The sequence below is a fragment of the Pelodiscus sinensis genome, chromosome Z, assembly GCF_052426305.1.
Source record: "Pelodiscus sinensis isolate ZL-2025 chromosome Z, ASM5242630v1, whole genome shotgun sequence".
In the NCBI taxonomy this organism is placed as follows: Eukaryota; Metazoa; Chordata; order Testudines; family Trionychidae; genus Pelodiscus; species Pelodiscus sinensis.
Genome location: NC_143085.1, coordinates 31,464,426 through 31,484,137, shown reverse-complemented (window position 1 = coordinate 31,484,137; position 19,712 = coordinate 31,464,426). Strand labels below are relative to the sequence as shown.

At 46.6% G+C, this 19,712-nt stretch overlaps 1 protein-coding gene across 5 annotated transcripts in view; it reads left to right on the top strand.

Annotated features, from left to right (window-relative positions):
• The first annotated feature begins 313 nt into the window (after positions 1-313).
• The window catches only part of CLIP1 (CAP-Gly domain containing linker protein 1), a 136,382-nt gene continuing 116,983 nt past the window's right edge, over positions 314-19,712 (top strand). For 3 of the 5 annotated variants that reach the window (XM_075898671.2, XM_075898669.2, XM_075898668.2), the window contains exon 1: positions 442-599. The gene's annotated coding sequence lies outside the window, so the exon portion shown is untranslated. Of the gene's footprint in view, positions 600-19,712 lie in introns of all 5 variants that reach the window. The other 2 variants (XM_075898662.2, XM_089775252.1) reach the window with 2 other exon arrangements.

Here is a 19,712-nt window from a genome sequence, read left to right as displayed (position 1 = left end):
CTATGTCTTGTCACTTTCAAAGCCAAACCCGGGGGAGGGCGGTAACATGTGATACTGACAAGCAGTCGGGTCCCTGTGCCGGAGAATCGTCACCAGCTTCCCCTTCACCAGCGAAGGGGGCGAGCGATGTGGTTTTCAGGGATGTCTCATTCCCGACAGGGCTTGATCCCAAAATTGTCTTTTCCGTGCGGGAAACCCGTCTCCCCGCTGCTTTCCCATTGCTGTCACTCCTTCCCTGGACAGGGCCGGGTCCGAGGTTCCTCTTAGCAGCAGGGGGCGGTTGGTGGAGGGGGCGGTGGGTCAGAGACATTCCTTCACCCGCCCCACCCACACACCTGGCCATGGGGCTGCTCCCCTGCACGCTGAGGGGAAGGCGAAGGCAGCTGCCCGTGGGTGAGCGAACAAAGGCGGAGAGGAAGGCATGGGGGGCGGGGAGACAAAGGGAAGGAAGAACAGGAGAGGGCCCCCTCTGCTGCAGTCTCCGCCTTTAAAAGCCTGGGGCCGGGCCGGGCGCAGACGTTGCCTGTCTACCCCGCCCCCTCCGAGCCGGAGAGACGCCGCCGCAGAGGGGCCGGAGCGGCGAGGAGGAGACGCCGAAGGTGAGGGGAGCCGCGCTGGCGGCGGGGGGTGCTGGGGCGCGGGCTGGCCGCAGAGAGGGAGGGCGAGCGAGCGAGCGCGGTGGCGGGGCAGTGTCCGGGGCGCGGGCCTTGGCTGCCCTCCCTGCTGCGGCTTCCCGCCCCCGGCGGCTCCTCTGGGCTCGGCGCGCGCCCTGAGGGAGCGGCGGGAGCCCGCCTCCGTCCGAGGGGAGCTGGGTCCTCAGACCCCCCCTCCCGGTGAGGACATGTCCCAGCCCCGCTTAGGCGGGGGGCGGGGCAGTGCAGGAGACCCTCGGCGGCCTGGTGATTCTGCCCCCGCCCGCGCTGTGGTGTTGCCAGGGTGACAGCAGCCGGTGCCGCTGGCCCTAGCGCGCGGGCAACGTGCCCGACCGGCGCGTGCCGCGGCCCGGCCTCCCCCGCTCCCCGGCGGGGGTCGTGGTGCCTTCCCCAGCGCCGCTGGCGCACTCCGCGGGCGGGGGGGGACGACGCCCCGGCCCCAGCGGTCAGAGCCGGTCTGGTCTCCTTCAGGAAATGTAACTGGAGCTCCGGCGCGCGGCAGAGCCCGGGGCGGGGAGACAGTTTGAAGGTGCCACATCGGAAAGGCCTGCGCCTAGGAAACTGTCTGAACTTTGTGTGGGGCTGGGCAGAGCGTTGAGCCTTCTGTGGTTTGAATAGGCTGGTTTTCTGGCGTGTCTAGGGGCTGACACCCCCCCCCCGCAGTATTGTTTGCCACGTGTTGATACCTGGTTTATTTATCAGTCATCCGACTCTTTAAAGAAAAAAAGTACCCTGTGTTTCGCGTCTTAAGCTTTGTTCATTATGTCGCCATTATTTTTGGAAATTGCTGATCTGCATGTGAGACGCCCACACATGCCACCTCACCAAGCAGAGTGCATGTACTAGAATCAAGTATTGTGTTACAATCGAAAGTGCGTGCTTAGTGGTTGTGGGATTGGTTTTTTTTCTTCAGTTTCCTCCTAAACCCGACAAGGAGGGGAGCATTGGGTAGTGGTTGGGGTAGTGCAGCAGCTGGGAGAACTGAGTTCCTTTGCCAATTCTGGGCAGGCCTCACAAACTGTGCTGCATGTTAGTTACCCCATGTGTAAAATGAGGGTAGGAAGATGAGGATCTTCCCACCCAATGACTTCAAGAACAATTTGTGGAGAGTTGAAGTGTGTTGTAAAAAAAAAAAGTGAGAGGTAATGTTATAAATACACTTTTGGGGAAACTAAACAGAAAAGGGCTGGCAGGAGAGGAAATGTAGGGTTGGTGTTCTGTTGTGTATTTTATTTAGATAACTCATGAGTGGTATGCATTAGTTTCAACAGAAGTTATCAGTGTCAGGGAGTAGTTTTTCTTCATGCTACAACATGATGTGAAATTGCAGATGAAGTAAAATGGAGAGAAATTGAGCAACATGTTTGTTTAAGCAAGAAGAAAACTCAGGCCTTGTCAAAAAAAACCAAACACCTGTAGTCTGGACAAATCAGCTTCCATTGACAAAACAGCAGAGGCATATATACAACAATGCTCTTCCTGTTAATTTAACTCCTTTGCTATACCAACAAAATGAAAGCACCTTGTCAAAGAGCATAGAGCTTTCTGTGACAGTGTGAATGTTGTGTGTGTGCTTGCTCCAGTCACCTAATTGGCCTCTAGGAGGTGTCCCACAATACTTACCATGACTGCTCTGGTAGCAATTTGAACTTTGATTTCCTGCAGATACACAAGCATGTTCCAGTTTAAAGGCCCAGGAATTTTTGAAACTTCTCTTCTTATTTGCTTAGCCTGGTCTGTTGACACAATCTTTCCAGCTGACCATGCTGGTGTAACCTTGAGTGGGCTAGACTACACTGAAGTACTGAAGACCCAGAGTTTAGTCTGTAAGGAATTTCAGCAAGGATTGCAGAGTGTCAGCCTCCCTACATTCAAGTTCCAAAAGAATGAATTTAATTAAATAACTATAAAATTGTATGAAGAAACAAATAATCTAATTCTTACAACAGAACACAGCTATTTTATACCCCACAAATAATATCTATAATTACAATAAACATAAGTAAAGAGAAAACTAAAAGTGAAACTTGAACAGTTCAGTCCACACAAACACAGTAAGAAAAGACTGAAAGGTCCCAAGAGCTTAGATTTGGTTCACCGAAGTCTCAGTTTGTGCATCTGATGTATGGTGCAGATTTGATGCTGAGTCTGAAGTCTCTCTCTCGACTTGCTTGTAGGGAATCCTCAGCTGGAGTCCAGGCAGACTCTTCCTCTACTATGGTCACTGCTAGGCAGCCAGCTCACTGATTACTAGTCAGTTAGCTCAGAAGTGAACAGAATTAAATAAACCCTATTACAAGAAAATAAAAAAAACGTGAGAACCACAAAATAGAAATGACTTTCCCCATTGCTACATGTACAAAGGAGCTGAAGAATCACACAGTGAGAGAGAACTAGAACAGTTTGACTAAAATCAAAACAGCATTTAAAGCAGACAATTAACACAAGTTATTTTCCCTTCAGTTCCTCACATGTTCTGGGCTGTTACAGAATGACTGCTGGGGGATATTAAATTAGAAACAGAAATTACAGATTTTAACAAGTCTGAATCTAAGTGTTAGTATGTGGAAGGAAAAATTCTCAAGATAATCACTGTATGGTGAAATTGGTTATGGGATTCCTTGGAATTTGGATCCACTGTGGGAAATGTGCTATTTGTAAAAATATTAGGGATTTTTTGAGAAATATGCATTTTCACTTTCGCCTGTAACACATACAACTTCTCAGCAGCCAGAAAATAGTCAAATAAAATATAGTTTTGGAGAGGATTAGGAGTTCTTAAAGAGATTGATCTACAGTCTCCTTGAGGTTTTTATACTGTCTTGCCAGCAGCCTTTCAAGGCAGGTGGTTCTTCCATAGCATGTGTTTATGTTTATTGGACTAAATGCATCTCTTCAGAACATCACCCCTCTTGTGGTCACATGATCCTCACAGTGAACCTTTAGTTGCAGTCTCCTGTGCTAATCTATGTACATCACCTGCAAGTCTGTTTCTTCTGGGGCAATTAGTGGCAACTCAAGACCAAACAGCCTCCTCAAAGCAAAGTACTTAAGTTACCCCAAGTGGTGTAAATTACAATGACCTAGGTGCTCATGTCAGCAGGAGAAGCACTGTGTGAAAACAGGTCTACCTCTGGCTCCTGGGGGGGGGGGGAGGTTTACAGTCCATATCCTTACCTCACAAAATGCTTATCCCCCTTGAGGAGAACTCTCCCTTCCTCAAGTTATTCAGTCCTTTTGATCTTATACAGGATCACAAAGAAAAAACAGTTTCTTGCCATTTCAACCCGAAAGGACATTGTCTCAATGACTTGATTACCTGCAGCCAGCTTCAAAGTCCTTTTAAGACTACACTTGAAAGAGAATCCTCTGAACTGTCATTCATGCTTAAATTCAACCCTTTACACTTAGGTTTGAACAAAGACCCTAATTATCTTACCTATTACAAAGATAGCTTCCCCAATTATCACCTCTAATATCATTAGCTCACAGACATTTACCTCCCCCCATCTGTTCTGAAATTTGACTTGTCCTTTTCATATGTTTGTTTTTTTTAATTGTATCTTTTGGTATATATGGTTGTGACAATTTTCTTCCACTATTTAATCTGAGGAAGTAGGTCTGGCCCATGAAAGCTCATCACCTAATAAACCATCTTGTTAGTCTTTAAAGTGCTACATAGTCCTGTTTTTTTTGTTTGTTTGATCTCTCAGTTTCCAGCCTGCCAAAAAAGCATTGCATCCTAATGGGAGACAGGATTGGTAAAATCCTTCATGCTAGTATGTCCTCCATTGCCTTGCAGCCTTCATTGCAATTGTTTGCTTGGAGGTTGCTTATCTTGGATTCCTTCTATTCCTTTCCTGCATGTTTTTCCAATAGCTTCCTCTCTGTTTAAGCATTATAGTTATATCTGTACTAATAACTGGATTGTCATGCAGCTGGGATGTGATAATCACAGAAAGGTGAGAGCTACCAAGAGATTGCTGAGCTTTAATGGACAACTCTGAATGGCTTGAATTGCTCTAAACTTTCCCTGCACTCTCCCAAAATCTCAATCTCTCTCTCTCTCTCTCTCTCAAAATGAATGTTTACTCTGGAAAGTGGCTTTGCTTCAGCTATTTCTCTTTCAGTTAGAAGCCTGGAGGTGCTGGATGTCCTTGTTCATAGCCATTCAATTTGAGAAGCACAGGAGATGGTGGTACAGGCTGTCTCCGGGTTACATCAATCCGACTTACATTGGATCCCTAGTTACAAACGGGGGGGGGGGGCGGGCACAGCTAGTGCGGGGTGCCTCCCCCACTGTCGCCGCCTCCCCCCAGCAGACCAGGGAGACCCGGAGCTAGTGCCCCCCTTCTGCCAGCAGACCAGGGAGACGCGGAGCAGCTTTTCTCACTGCGGAGGATGCGGGTTTGCTGGGGGGAACAAGACACCAGCCAAAAGGGGGCACCCCCAGAGTGGAAAAATTAATTTCCTAGGGAACAGCAGGAGCAGCAGGCAGTGAGACCCATTGTGTTACTGTCCCCACCTTGGGAGCAACAGCTCTTTCCCTCTTCAGCACTAGAACTGCAAGTATCTTGTTAGCGTCACATGAAATTAACAAGTCCCTTCCAGCCTGGCAGAGGTGAAGCTGAAAAATTACCCAGTGGTGTGGGTGGGCAAGAATGGGGAGGAGCAGGACAGAAGGGAAGAGGGGATAAGCCCCAACCCTACACCCTGGCTGGAGTGGAGCAGGGTAAGCCCCGAGGGGATGGGTCTGGTTGCAAAGTGGGTGAGTGGACAATTAGCGACAGGTGGGTCCTCAACTCCTGTTCCCAACACAGAATTTTTCTTTAAAATTAATCCTGTGGATAAATTCTCACACACTTCACAGGAAGGGATTTACATTCAAAGCTGTTGTATTCTGCTGAGCAGAAAATGGATAAATATTTCACTGTGCTCTCCAATGACTATTGATTACACTTAATACCCATTTCACTGAACCATCTGTAGCAAATTCTATTTGGAACAGTAATATGCATTTTATAAACTTTTTTTAGTTATAAAAACAAAGATTCTGACTATTAAATGAATAACTGGGATCTTTCAGGTACCCCAAAAGGAAGATTTGGATATAGCATGAAACACTGAAACTTACAATCAATTTTTAATTAAAATATCAACCAAAAAAACCTTCATATCAAAACAGTATGTGTTTTTCTTAGAATAAGGAAGTTGTATGAGAATCAGGGTCTTTTCCACCTAACTCCAGCTCTTCTCCCCCCCCCCCCCAAAATATGTACCAGTTCCGACTTACATACAGATTCAACTTAGGGACTTTAGGTTTGTTCTTATCTTGTACGTAACCTGGGGACTGCCTGTACTTCAGTGCCTTAACTACTTTTATTCCCAAAATTCCATCAGAGTGGTACAGTCTTACTTTGCTCAGAAGTGTACACCAGAATTTCAGTCTCCATCACAAATGGCATTTATTTAGCAAGGGGTGCATATATTTTAGTGCCAGGAGAAAACAAACAGTTATAGGTAAACATTTGACCCATTTGAATCTACTTTTAATAGAGGGTCTATAGCCCATCCTTGTCTTTCAGGGGATCTATACAATCAAAACTTTCATTCTGCTCATTTTTTCCCATGAGATTTAAGAGATTTCAGGTGGCATCTAACTAAGGCCTTGTCTCCACTATGTGGTTAATCAACACTGCAGTGATTGATCCATCATTAAGCAGACATTATAAATTGATCTTAGTGCTCTACTGTTGACTTGGTACGCTACCAGGATAAGAATAGCTTGGAAATTGGGGAAGAGCATCCCCCACTGACCTTACTGCATGGAAGACACTGCAAGAAATATATCAACTAGAGATGGAAAATTCTGATTAATCAGTTAACGTTACATTTAACTGGCTAACTTTGGGTTGCGGTTAACTGACTAGCAAGATCTCATTCCCAGTCCTCATGCTTGGACTGAGGCTGCTGCCAGCTCCCAGCCTGTCTGAGGCTGCTGCCAGCTCCCAGCCTCTGTGTGATTGTGGGAGCCTGCTCCCTAGGTAACTGGTTACAGATTCACATCCTTAATATTGACTTCAGCTATACTATTTGTATAGTATGAGGTTGCATAGAGTAGATTGATCAGGTGCGAGGCTTTGTCTACACTAAACAAAGGGGCAGTTATTTTAGAGATTTGTTGCTTTGTAAGGTAATGGGATCAAAGATCTCCTATTAGCTAGCCTTATCCCTTTTGTTCTCTTGCCAGTATTCTGGTGTTCTAATTTAATTTAATATTTTTCCCAGTAGGACTTAATCTCCTACTTACTTTGAGAGGAAATTGTTTGAATAACTCCACCTAGTTACAGGTAGGAGGAGTGTGCCTTTTCATCACTCTGTATCTACATGAAAGGCTGTTGAGATTCCTTCCTTACTTCCCCTTAAATTCAGAAGGAAGAAGTAGATGTTAAGTAATGGCTAATTAAGAGGTAAGACCAGTGAAAAGTTCTTCCCCTTCCCAGTCCTAGATCCTTAGTCAGACCAGATTGATGTATGCTTTAGACAAGGGTCTTTAACTTTTTAATAAAATCTACAGCTTCTGTAATGTATAATATATGTATGACTTTAAATTGTAGAATATAAACACCCTCAACTTGAGTTACATTCTGCAAATTTAGGCTTTATCAGCTATTTCCCTCTGTTAATTAAAGATTGGAACTTTTCTTAACCTCTAGTAACTGTCTTGTGGAAACATAGCTTTGCAAAGAGTTACTCATAATGCCCTAAGCCAAAAGTCTCTTAATTCAAAAGGATCTCTTAGTTCTCCTCCCAATACTTGACTATTGAAAGTGAAGTGCATAATTGTTCGACTGGTCCCAGTGGGTGCTCCACTCTTGGTGTCGGGCACGTCCCGGCATCGCTGGTCAGAGGTTTTCAGTAGCAGTTGCCAGCCAGACCGCACATGCACAGTCAGCGTCTTGTGGCTTTTGTTTCTTTGATTGCATGGTCCAGCTCCCGCCAATTCCTTTCAACCGTCCTCAGTTGCTGGCGGAGCTTCCCTATTCTCCTCAGTGAAGTGCAGGTTTCTGTGGGGGGCAGGGAAGAGAAGAATAAGCTAGTTATAGTTAGAGTTCATCTTATGTTAATAGTTTACCTACCTACTAAATAACTACTGTTACTTAGTAAAACAAAAAGACACTTTGTTCCCTCGCTACTTGAAATTGACTATGGGTTACCGGCACTTGATTGACCCAACATGCCTGGCTCCCCAGGCTTCAAAAAGTGTTCTCTCTGCTGGGAGGCTATGTCGGCATCGGATGGGCATACAGCTTGTATCCGCTGCCTGGGGGAAGGTCACATTCCTCAAAAATGTGAGCACTGCTTGAGACTTACATCTAGGGCGCGCAAGGATAGACAGATGCATTTAAAAATGATTCTGTCTGAGAGAGCCCTGCAACCGTCAGGCGGCTCTCCACTGCCGACTCCAAATGTTTCAAGGTTGCACAAGCGGAGCACTTTGTCTCTCGCACCACCCGCAACAAAGAGTGATAGCTTCTCCTACTCTTTGCTTGCTGGACCCATGACAAGAATCAGCAGAAGTGACAAGCTGGGCACAATAGGAACCATCTCTGTGGTTGCCAATGCAGCTGTGATTGCTGCATCAAAAAAATCAGCTACCCTGACACCGAGCGCAAGTGCCTTGCCAGCATGGAAGGGGGCACTGACAGAGGCACTAACAAAGAAGGCTTGGCACCGGTAATTAGACCGGCAGCACTACCAACATCAGAGGCACTGGCATTAAAGGCATTGGCACCGGGAGAAGCAGCCCCTCTGGTGGCACCATATGTGCCAGCACCGCACAATACGGAACCGGATCAGACACCAGTGCTGATGCTGCCTAAGGCCAGAGAGGATCATGCTGAGTTGGACAGCGGTGCAGCGGCAGCACCAAGAAAAGCCGTTTGCAAAACAACCACAAGCTGGCCATCTTTCTCTGTCTCCGGCTTTTTCCCGGGCACCGTCCCCCCTCACCTCCTAGACACCATTCCCCCATATATGGGGATCGACTATACCACTCCACTTGGGCATCTTATTCACCACAACACAGCCCCAGATCTGTACCATGAGTGACAGCAGCACCATGGGTCATGGAGTCATAGATGCATATCATTATCACCTCAATCCTCCAGAAGATATTCACCTCATTTACTGTGCTCACCAACACGTCTCCATGCAAAAATTATTATAGAAAATGTGGCAGCATAACATCTTTCAGGTGATCCTCTCCGACTTTGACCATTACTGCAACTGACCATTGCTGCAATTGCTATCACAGATTGCACAGTTATTATCGCAACGTTCCTCTGACGGTCCCGCTCATATGCTGACCGGCTGCTGCCACTCTGAATTACTGGCACATTCCATCTGTATCACACACACAACAAAAGGAACACTTTGTAGGACCAGCTATGAACAGCCCTCAGGCACAATCACAACACTCAGAACTTGAGAAGGAGCAGATATCCCAAGCTGAGGATCAATCTAAGCAGATGTCACTGACAGACCAGTCCTCATCCTCTCCCAATGAGGCAGTCTTCCCTGGAGATGTCTTTCCCTCCTCCCCCTCCCTCTCCTCCTCCCATGATCTGAGACAGTCCCAGGAACTGTTTAAGCGAGTAGCTGAGTCCGAAGAGGTGCAGCTAGCATAGGTGCAAACAAAGCAATATCACCTGCTGAAAAATCTCCATCCACAACAGTCAAAAATTGCTCTGCCAATCAACGAGGCAATCATGGAAGTTGCAGATGAAATATGGCAGACTCCAGCCTCTACTACCCCAACTAGCAAACGGGCAGACAAATATTTTGTCCCATCCAAAGGCCTCGTTCTTGTTTAATCACCCACAACCTAATTCTCTGGTTGTGGATGCAGCCCAACAAAGGTCCAAGATGCCACAATTCAGAACCACTGGAGCCGACAGACACGAAGAAACTGGACTTCTTTGGCAGGAAGGCATACTCTTCGGCCACGCTACTCCTAAGCATAGCACATTATGTTGCCCTACTCTTGAATCATAATTTTGATAATTATTTGAAGTTAACTGAGCTGGCTCCATCTTCCAGACTCCAAGAAGCAAATATTGAGGTCAGTGGTGCAGGAAGGCTATGCTTTGTTGCAGGTAGGACTCAAATCGCGGTGGACATGGCAGCATGCTCCACGGCCCTGGCTATTTCTATGAGAAGAGCATCCTGGCTAGCCATGAGTCCCCAGAGAGCTACAAAGCAAAGTGGAGGACCTCCCTTTTGATGGGCAGAAACTTTTTGCGAAGTGGATGAAGTCCACTTTGCCGAGTGTGAAAGTGTTTGCATGCATGGAAAATAGTCCTCAGCTCTAAGAGGTTTATGTAGAGAAGTCTTTCAGAGTCTGAGCTGCCCTGTACCTTCCTCCCATTCGTGTGTGCACCCGAACTGATGAGGGAAGCATCTGTGGTTATTTGGCTAGAGGTTGTGGCCGATGGAACGGAACTTCTGCCATGATATTGTGAGGTTTTGTCCAACATGCAAGGGACCTGTGGATGTAGGCTGGGGGTGCTACTACCTTTTGGATGCTGTGTTCTGAAGCTATGTATATGGATGCTAGCCAGAGTGGGAGGCATCAAAAAATGTTGCTGTGCATGAACTACAAAAGTGGTAGCAGCCATGTGGCCCATCAACTTTAGGGAAGTGTGTACTGACACCATGGAAGCATCGATGACCATAGTCACAAGGTCTTGTATTGTTTGAAATCTTTCTACCGGTAAGTATGCTTTCACAGTGGAGTCGAGTGTAGTACCTATGAACTTTATGGTCTGATTTGGATCTAGTGGACTTCTTCTCCATTGATTGAGGCCCAGACAGTTGAAAGGTTGCATGGTCAACATAACCATGCGTGCAGCCTCCTGTTGCGTTCTGCCCTTTACAAGGCAGTCGTCCAGGTAAGGGAATATCACAACATTCCTACGACAGATGTGCCACCACAACTATTTCAAAAAACACACCTTGGAGATGCCACTAGACTGAAGGATAGTACACGATATTGAAAATGTTTGTTTCCTATTACAAAATGAAGGAATCGCCTGTGCGCAAGGTGAATGGCAATGTGGAAATAGGCATCTAGCAGGTCGAGGGCTGCAAACCAATCCCCATTGTCGAGCGATAGGATAACTTAGGCGAGTGTCACCATCTTGACCTGCTGTTTCCAGAGGTCAATCTCCATAGATCGAGAATGGGTCTCCATCCTCCTGACTACTCTTGAGTTAGGAAATAGTAGGAGTAAAAACTTCTTTCCTCTGAATTGATTCAGAACTCTATTGCCCCAATGGAGAGAAGACCGTGGTCTTAAGAGTTCCTCATGAGATGGGTCCCTGAAAAGGGACGGGGTTAGTGGGGTGGTAGGAGGCATGGAGGTGAGCAGAATTGTGAATTCAGGTGCCACAAGTTCCAAAACCCAGTCAGATGTTATTGCGGCCCACTGATGGTAAAACGGACGTAACCATCAGTGGGGGGGAAAAAAAAGGAATATGTCTCAAACCAAGACCAATGTGAGATGTTTGCAGGCCCCGACCAAGAAGTCAGACCTGCTGCTTCGTGGATGGTGGGTTAGTCGTGCATCGGACATTCTGCGCTGAAGTCATTGTTTTGGACGTGCCTGTTCATATGGGCGCTGCTGTTGCCTTTGATACTAGTCGTCATATCGTCTTTGGTATGGGTAGTACCATTTGCGTCTAAAGTAGTGCACATCCCTTAAGTATGTAAGGTTGTTCGGGAATCTTTTCCCATATCGGCACTATGGTCAGGGTATTGACAGACAATGTTGCTGTGATTGTATTATACCAATCGGCAAGGAGGGGTGAGATCACGCTCCCTATGTGCGGAAGCAATCTGTCTGGAACTGGTGCATCCAAAACAACTTCATCAATACAGCATCATACTTACCTGGCTCCAACAATGCGATTGCAGACTCCCTCAGCTGCCAATTCCCACTGGATTACGAGTGGGAAGTACGAATGAACGTACTTCAACAAATCTTCCGAAGATGGGGAACACCTCTTATAGACCTGTTTGCCACTCCACACATCTGGAAATGCCAATTTTTCTGCTCCAGGGTAGGAATTGGGAAGGGATCACTGGGGGATGCACTCTTAATCAGGTGGAAGGGGTCACTACTTTTATGCATTCCCTCCAACAGTACTCCTACCCAGGACATTAGAAAAAAATGAATGCAGAATTGGCACTGGTAATCTTACTGGCCCCGGTGTGGGTGAGGCAACCATGAAATCCATTCCTCCACAGGATGTCGGTGAAACAACCTTACCTCCCCCCTACGCCCCCCCCAATCAAATCTCCTGTCACAGAATTGTGGTTCGTTCCTTCATCGCAAACCAGGAACTCTCCACCTAACAGCCTGGTTGGCTCAAAACAAATGAACACCTCTGTTTGGAACAAGTGAAGGCAATCCTACTGCACAGTAGAAAATTATCTACTCAAAGGACTTACCTTGCGAAGTGGAGTAGATACACATGGTTGTGTTTAGCTTGGTTGTCACCCCAAAAGAGCTCCATTCCATCAGATTCTTGATTACGTTGTTCATCTGCAGTGTTCAGGACTTCTGATCTCTTATTTGAAAGCACATAGGGCAGCAATTAGTTCTTTCCATCACCCTATAGAAGGATTCTTGATACTTGCCCACCCAGCTACTAAAAGGTTCCTGAAAGGGCTGATGAACCTTCATCCCCCTCCACAGAGCCGACCTCCCCCTTTGTGGGACCTAGATTTGGTACTCGATACATTATGGTATCCTCTGTTTGAACTGTTAGTAACTATAACTCTTCAAATGTTAAGGCTGAAGGTAGTCTTCCTATTAGCAATTACCTATTAGGCCTCAGGGTCTGTGGAAGTCCCAGCCTCCGGACAAGGTAGCTGGGGCCACTTCTCCCAGTTCTGGGGCAGGTGTTGGAGCACGGGATCAGGCTGGCCCTTTAGGTCCTCCGCTGCTTCTGTGCAGGTAGGCTGGCTAAGCTGGGCCTTCGCCTCCCAGACAGGGAGCCGGGAGTCTGCCTCTGGGCCCTAGTAGGTAGGAGGCCTGGGCCAGGCCTTAGTCCCTACTCCCTAGGCCTGTAGTCTCTGGGCAGGCTCAGCCCTGACTGAGGCTGCTGCCTGGGCTTTTATAGCCTCAGCCCAACATGGCAGCTGGAGGGGTTCTGCCTCCTCCAGCTCAGTGGGCGGCCACTCCGCCCCACTACGGGGGGAGGGAGGGGAGAAGGATAGCTCAGTAGCTTGAGCATTGGCCTGCTAAACCCACAGTTGTGAGTTCAATCCTTGCAGAGGCCATCTGGGGCAAAACTTTGTCAGGGATGGTACTTGGTCTTGCTGTGAAGGCAGTTGACTGTGGGCCCCTGTTGTGCGGCGCCCACCCCCTCCCCTGGCCTCCCCATCCTTGGACCCCCAGCCGGCTGCAAAATCTGTATCCAGTCTGCTTTCAAACCACGCCAAGACAACATCTGTACATGCTCGTGCTCCCCACCCTCATGTCCCGCCCCTATACTAAGTGGCGGAACTATCTAAGACCCATAGAGGGTGGGGAACCCAGATGAGCCAGCGTTTATTCCAGTCTAATTTCATGGCCCATCAGGGACATCAGTTGGCAGCTCCTTCACGGAGCCGTGAGCACGGGCGTGTACTTGGCGCAGTTCACCCCAATCCCAGACACCTGCCCTTTTTGCGGCATGAGGGAGAACCTGGTGCATGCTTATCTCGAATGCACCAGGTTGCAACCCCTATTCCGGCTCCTCCAGAACCTCTTATTGAGGTTCTGGCTGCACTTTTTCCCCTCACCTTTTCCTGTATGCACACCCTATCCATGGCCCCACAAAGTCACGAGACCCCCTCGTCAGCCTACTCCTGGCCCTAGCAAAGGTTGCCATATACAACACCAGGAGTAAGATGTTAGACGAGGGGGTTCTCTGCGACTGTGGGGCCTATTTCCGTTCCTCCCTTGTCACGTATCTGGGCAGAGTTCCTCTGGGCGGCATCCACTGGCTCCATCGACAGCTTTGAGGAGCAGTGGACGCTGTCCCGGGTTCTCTGCTTGGTGTCCCCATCCAGTTCCCTAGTTACAAACCTTTAGCCCACACGCCTTGCCCCTTTTGTGATTATTTGTCCCCAGTAATTAATTGGACATGGGTCCAGTCGTCCCTCCCGTAAGGCTGGGGGAGGGGCTTTTAGAAAGTGGGCGGGCTTCGCCCGCCTACTCTCCCGTGTTTCAAATAGGCCCCACTACAAGGGATAGATTATTGAAGTCTGCAAAGTGTTTTAAGAGCTTGGGTCTTGCATAGTATCATCCATCCAAAGCATCTCCTAGTGCTGTTATTGTGCCTTAGCCTACACTTCCCTACAAGCCTCTCCTTCCTCTCTCAAAAACAAATTCCTGTTTATCTAGTTTTAAATGAGATCATGTACTATCCAGGGGGAAGAGAAAAGAATGAAAATGAGTACCAGATGTAGTCAGGAGGACTGATGTATCTGAGACAGGTCTCTGGCTCTGACGACTCAAAAGCTGCTTGCATGTGTGCTCAGTGATGTGGGCACAATGACCACCTTGGACCTTGAGGGCCTCCAAAGACCCCAAATCAGATAAGGATTGAAGGATCCTGTCCAGATTTATTGTTAAGTGAAGTATAGTCATAGCTGTCAGACTCTCCTGAATCACTACACGCATGTACTTACGATGTCCTCAGCACAACCAGTAGGAAACTCTCACTGCCCCCAGGTGAACAAGGACTGTCCGTGCCCAATACACCGCTGCATATTCAGGTACTACAAGTTACACATCACTGCTGACATTGTCTTGTAACCACTCTCTGACACTATTTACATACCACTCACGTGCCTCATAGTTTGATCAGATCATCTCTATCCATCATGCTGTCATTTTAGACCCTTTCCTGAGTCTTGGTCAGTATCTGTGGGGAGTGAGTACCAAGGTCTTTTTTTTAATGAGCTGTTGGTACTATGTTCTTTCAACTTATGACCAGTACCAATTACTGTTCTACACCTGGGCCAAGTACCAATTTGTGTTTTGTGCATTCAGCCCTGTTCATGCCAAGTTCTGTTAGCTGGGGCCTGCCTCTTGCTCCCATCTTAGCTTTGCTTTGTGTTAAGATGTGTTTTGTCCATTGTTAGCAAGGCCTCAGGTCTGTGCTACATGAGCGTTTGTTTAGGCCTTCATCTTAATAAACTGGACAACTAACAGGTCTCATTAGTATGTTTTGAATTTATAAACTCAATGAGCAGCCAATAGTTAAAGATGAAATATGCATAATTTTTTAAAAATGTTAATGTTATATGTGACCTGAGAGGTGTAGTTTTATAGTTTCTGAGGTACGGAAAAATCTGTGTAGATTGTCAAGTTAAAAGGTAACATACTATGTTTGCTCACAACCTTGGAGCTTGTCAGGGCAAGATTGTGGTGCTTTTATAGTGGTTCTAAGAAGGATCCGTTTTACTTAATCCTTGTAAATTTTATATCTGGTTAAATAGATTCTCAGCTCCTGGCCCTGCAGTCTCAAAAGGCACTTGGTGGCCTTGCCTACAGCACTCATGTCCCTGAGTCTAATCTGCACTCCTTCCTTCTCTAGGGTTACCAGATGATTTGAAGAAAATTCCAGACACACTTGATCTCAGATGGGGATAGGGGCCGGCCAGGAGGGGAGCAGGGCTGACTGGGAGAAGGCCGGGGAGAGCAGGGCTAGCCAGGGGAGATTGGGGGGAGGGGAACAGATGGCAGGGAACAGCTGGCAGGAAGCAGGACTGGCCAGGAGGATATTGAGGAGGGGATGGGAAGAGCAGGGCTGGCTGGGAGGAACCAGCCGGCGGGGAGTGGGGCTGGCCCGGGCGCACGCAGATCCTGGGGTGCTGCCTGTACTGCGCATGGCCCCGGCAGGGTGCACAGGCGAGTCTGGCCCGGGGGATTCTATCCCGCTCCCGCCCTCCTCCTCTCTACTGTATAGTTGCATACTGCCAGACTGGTAGACACACTCACACTACCATGATAATGATAAAACTTATTTAATTAGAAAATAGCATACGCTTATGTCCGGTATTTTCTCAAATTGTTTCCTGGACAGAGAGCTCAAATACCGGACTGTCCAGTTCAAAACTGGACAGCTGGCAACCCTGCCTTGCATGAGACTGTAACGGGAGTGTTTTTTTAAAAAAAAAAAATAGGGTTGCTGCTGCTTTGACCTGTCTTTTGGGACATCATGGAGGGGAGATTGGAACGGTGGAAAAATATTATTTCCCCTTCTGGTATCGAGAAAGATTAAAGCAGGTGAGGGAGAGACCCCCTTCCTCTTTAGTTCCTGAGAAGTAGGGAGATGAGACTCCCTCAGTTACAGAGAGCCAACAAATGTTCATGGTGCAGTATCCAAATATGCTTTGTGATTATGTGGGATCTGATTTTTATATATGTCTACAATTTTAAGTGATTCTTTCGTTACGTTTTTTGTCAAGGTGTGCTGTATAGATGGAGAAATATTTTAAGGATAAACTTCTTAACTTAATAGTGAGTCTTCTGGTGTGTGTGTGTGTGTGTGTGTGTATTTTTAGACAATTTGAAATAAAATTTAGCATAAGTTAGTCTGTGCATATATTGAACATCTTATATAGTAATTGAGTTTCCTAATAGTTTTCAGTGTTCTGAAGGCAGGTTAGAAATTTCATTCCATTTATTTTAATGATACATAACTATTAAATCATCAGAGATGCACACATCCAGGTATATGTTTTCTTTAAGGACATAAAGAGCCTAGAATTATTTATAATGCTAATTGCTAACATGTCCTGAATCTTACAAAATATCGAGAGTCATGCTTTGTGGTTCAAGCTGGATGGATATGGAACTAGGGATATGCTGTGCATGAGGACAGCATTCTCTTCATTCTCTAGCAATAGTGCAGTTCTGGTTGGACTATGTTAAATTGCACTTATAATTAGAAAATGGCAACAGCAGATCTTTCTTGTGTCTGAGGGGAAAAATGTGTTTAAAATCTTAATTGTCAGTAAACTATTCTTTGTAACCATGCAAAGTCAATATATCTTTGAAAAATGATCTGAACCCTATTTTGTCTTGCGCATCACTTGAATTGTTAAGCAAGTTTCAAAGGCAGGACATTTGCTGCTGGTCATAGCAGATGAAGGTTGTAAGAGACCTCAGGACCAACCCAAACTAAATCATTCCAGGCAGGACTTTGTCAAGCCTGGTCTTCAACAGCTTTAAGGATTGAGATTCCACCACCTCCCTTGGTAACCCATTCTAATTCTTTAACTCCCTTTTAGTAAATAATTTTTGCTAATATCTAACTTAAGCTTTGTTTACACTTAAAAATTTAAAACACAGCAGCGTCAGCACTTTAGTGCGGCAGTGCGGTCATGGCAAACCATAAACAGCTCCTCCCCTTGTGGAGGCTAACAGCATGACTCCCACATTGTAGTCTGGCTCACACTGCTGCTACAGCACTTTATTGTTTTTGCATTTGGGGTGATAGGATGTGGTGGTTCTGTTCTGTTTTTTTTTTTAATACCTCTGATGTAGAAAGTTACAGTTGTATGAAGTGCCAATGTAGACTTAACCTAAGACCACCCCCCACCCCCATGCAACTTGAGACCATTGCTTCTCATTCTGTTACCTAGCACCACTAAGAGTATTCTGGCTCCATCCTCTTTGGAACCCCCTTTCAGGTAATTAAGGGCTACTATTAAACCTCCCCCTCCCCACCCATTCTTCTCTTTTGCTGACTAAATAAGCCCAGTTTCCTCAGCCTCTCATAAGCTGTGCACCCTAATAGTTTTCATAGAATCCTAGAGCTGGAAGAGACCTCAGCAGGTCATCAAGTCCAGCCCCCTGCCCAAGGCAGGACCAATCCCAACTAAATCAACCCAGCCAGGGCTTTGTCAAGCAAGTCTTAACCTTTAGGGATGGAGATTCCACCACCTCCCTAGGAAGCCCATTCCAGTGCTTCACCACCTTCCTAGTGAAAGTTTTTCATAATGTCCAACCTAGACCTCTCCCACTAACTTGAGACCATTGCTTCTTCTGCCATCCGTCACTATTGTGAACAGCCTATCTCCATCCTCTTTGGAACCTCCCCCCTTCAGGAAATTGAAGGCTGCTGTCAAATCCCCCCTCACTGTTCTCCTCTGTAGACTAAACAAACCCAAATCCCCCAGTCTCTCCTCAGGTCATGTGCTCCAGCCCCCTAATTATTTTGGTTGCCCTCCACTGGACCCACATCCTTTCTATAGTGGGGGGACCAGAACTGGACACAATACTCCAGGTGTGGCCTCACCAGAGCTGGGTAAAGGGGAATAATCACTTCTCTAGATCTGCTGGCAATGCTGCTCCTAATGGACCCTAATATGCATTAGCCTTCTTGGCTACAAGAGCACACTGACTCATGTCCAGCTTCTCATCCACTGTAATCCCCAGGTCCTTTTATGCAGAAAATGCTACTTAGCCATTCAGTCTCCAGCCTGTAATAATGCTTGGGATTCTTCCATCCCAAGTGCAGGACTTGCAAGAGTACACTTACCCTTGTTGAACCTCATCAGATTTCTTTTGGCTGAATCCTCTAATCTGTCTAGGTCACTCTGGACCCGATCCCTGCCCTCCAGCATATCTACCTCTTCCCCCTAGCTTAGTGTCATCTGAAAACTTGCTGATGGTGCAATCCATCCCCTCATCCAGATCATTAATAAGAATGTTGAACAAAACTGATCCTAGAACAGATCCTTGGGGTACTCTGCTAGAAACCAACTGCCAACCTGACATTGAGTCATTGATCACTACCTTTTAGGCCCGACAGTCTATCCATCTTTCTATCCATCTTACAGTCCATTTATCCAATTCATATTCCCTTAACTTGCTGGCAAGAATATTGTGGGAGATATCAAAAGCTTTGCTAAAGTCAAGGTATGTCACATCCACTGACTTGCCCATATCCACAGAGCCAGTTACCTCCTCGTAGAAGCTAATCAGAATGGTCATGCACAACTTATCCTTGGTGAAGCCATGTTGACTATTCTTGATTGCTTTCCCTTCTTCCAAGTGCCTCAAAATGGATTCCTGGAGGATCCCCTCCATGACTTTTCTGGGGACTGAGGTAAGGCTGACTGATCTGTAGATCTCTGGATTGGCCACCTTTTTTTTTTTTTTTAAGATGGACACTACATTGGCCTTTTTCTAATCTTCTGGGATCTCTCCCGACCTTCATGAGATTTCAAAGATACTAGCTAAAGTCTCCACAATGACATTTGCTAACTCCCTCAGTACTCTCGGATGCATTAAATCCAGGCTCATGGATTTGTGTATGTCTAGATTTTTCTAAATAGTTCCTAACTTGTTCTTTCTCCACCAAGGGCTGTCCACCTCCTTCCTGTCCTAGTGCATTAGCCTGGGAGCTGACCTTGTCAATGAAGACAGAGGCAAAGAAAGCATTGAGTACTTCAGCTTTTCCCACATCTGTCACTAGGTTACCTCCCTCATCCAGTAGGGGCCCCACACTCTCTCTGATCACCCTCTTACTGCTAACATGCCAGTAGAAACCTTTCTTGTTACCCTTCATATCCCTTGCTAACTGCAATTCCAGTTGCACTTTCACCTTCCTGATAACTCCCCTGCATTCTCGAGCAATATATTTATACTCCTCTCTAGTCATCTGTCCAAGTTTCCATTTCTTGTAAGCTTCCTTTTTGTGTTTAAGCTCACCAAGGATTTCCCTGGTAAGTCAATCTGGTTGCCTACCATATTTGCTTTTTTTAGTGCGCATTGGGATGGTTTCTTTCTGTGCCTTCAATTAGGCTTTTTTAAAATACTGTTTTCATTGCCTTTTGCTGGACTTCATTTAATTTGTTCACATCCTTTCTGTAGTGGGGGCCTCAAAAAATGGGTGCAGTACTCCACATGTGGCCTCACTAGTGCCAAATAAAAGGTGGTAACAATTTCCCTTGATCTGCTGGCAGTGCTCCTAATAATGCATCCCAGTG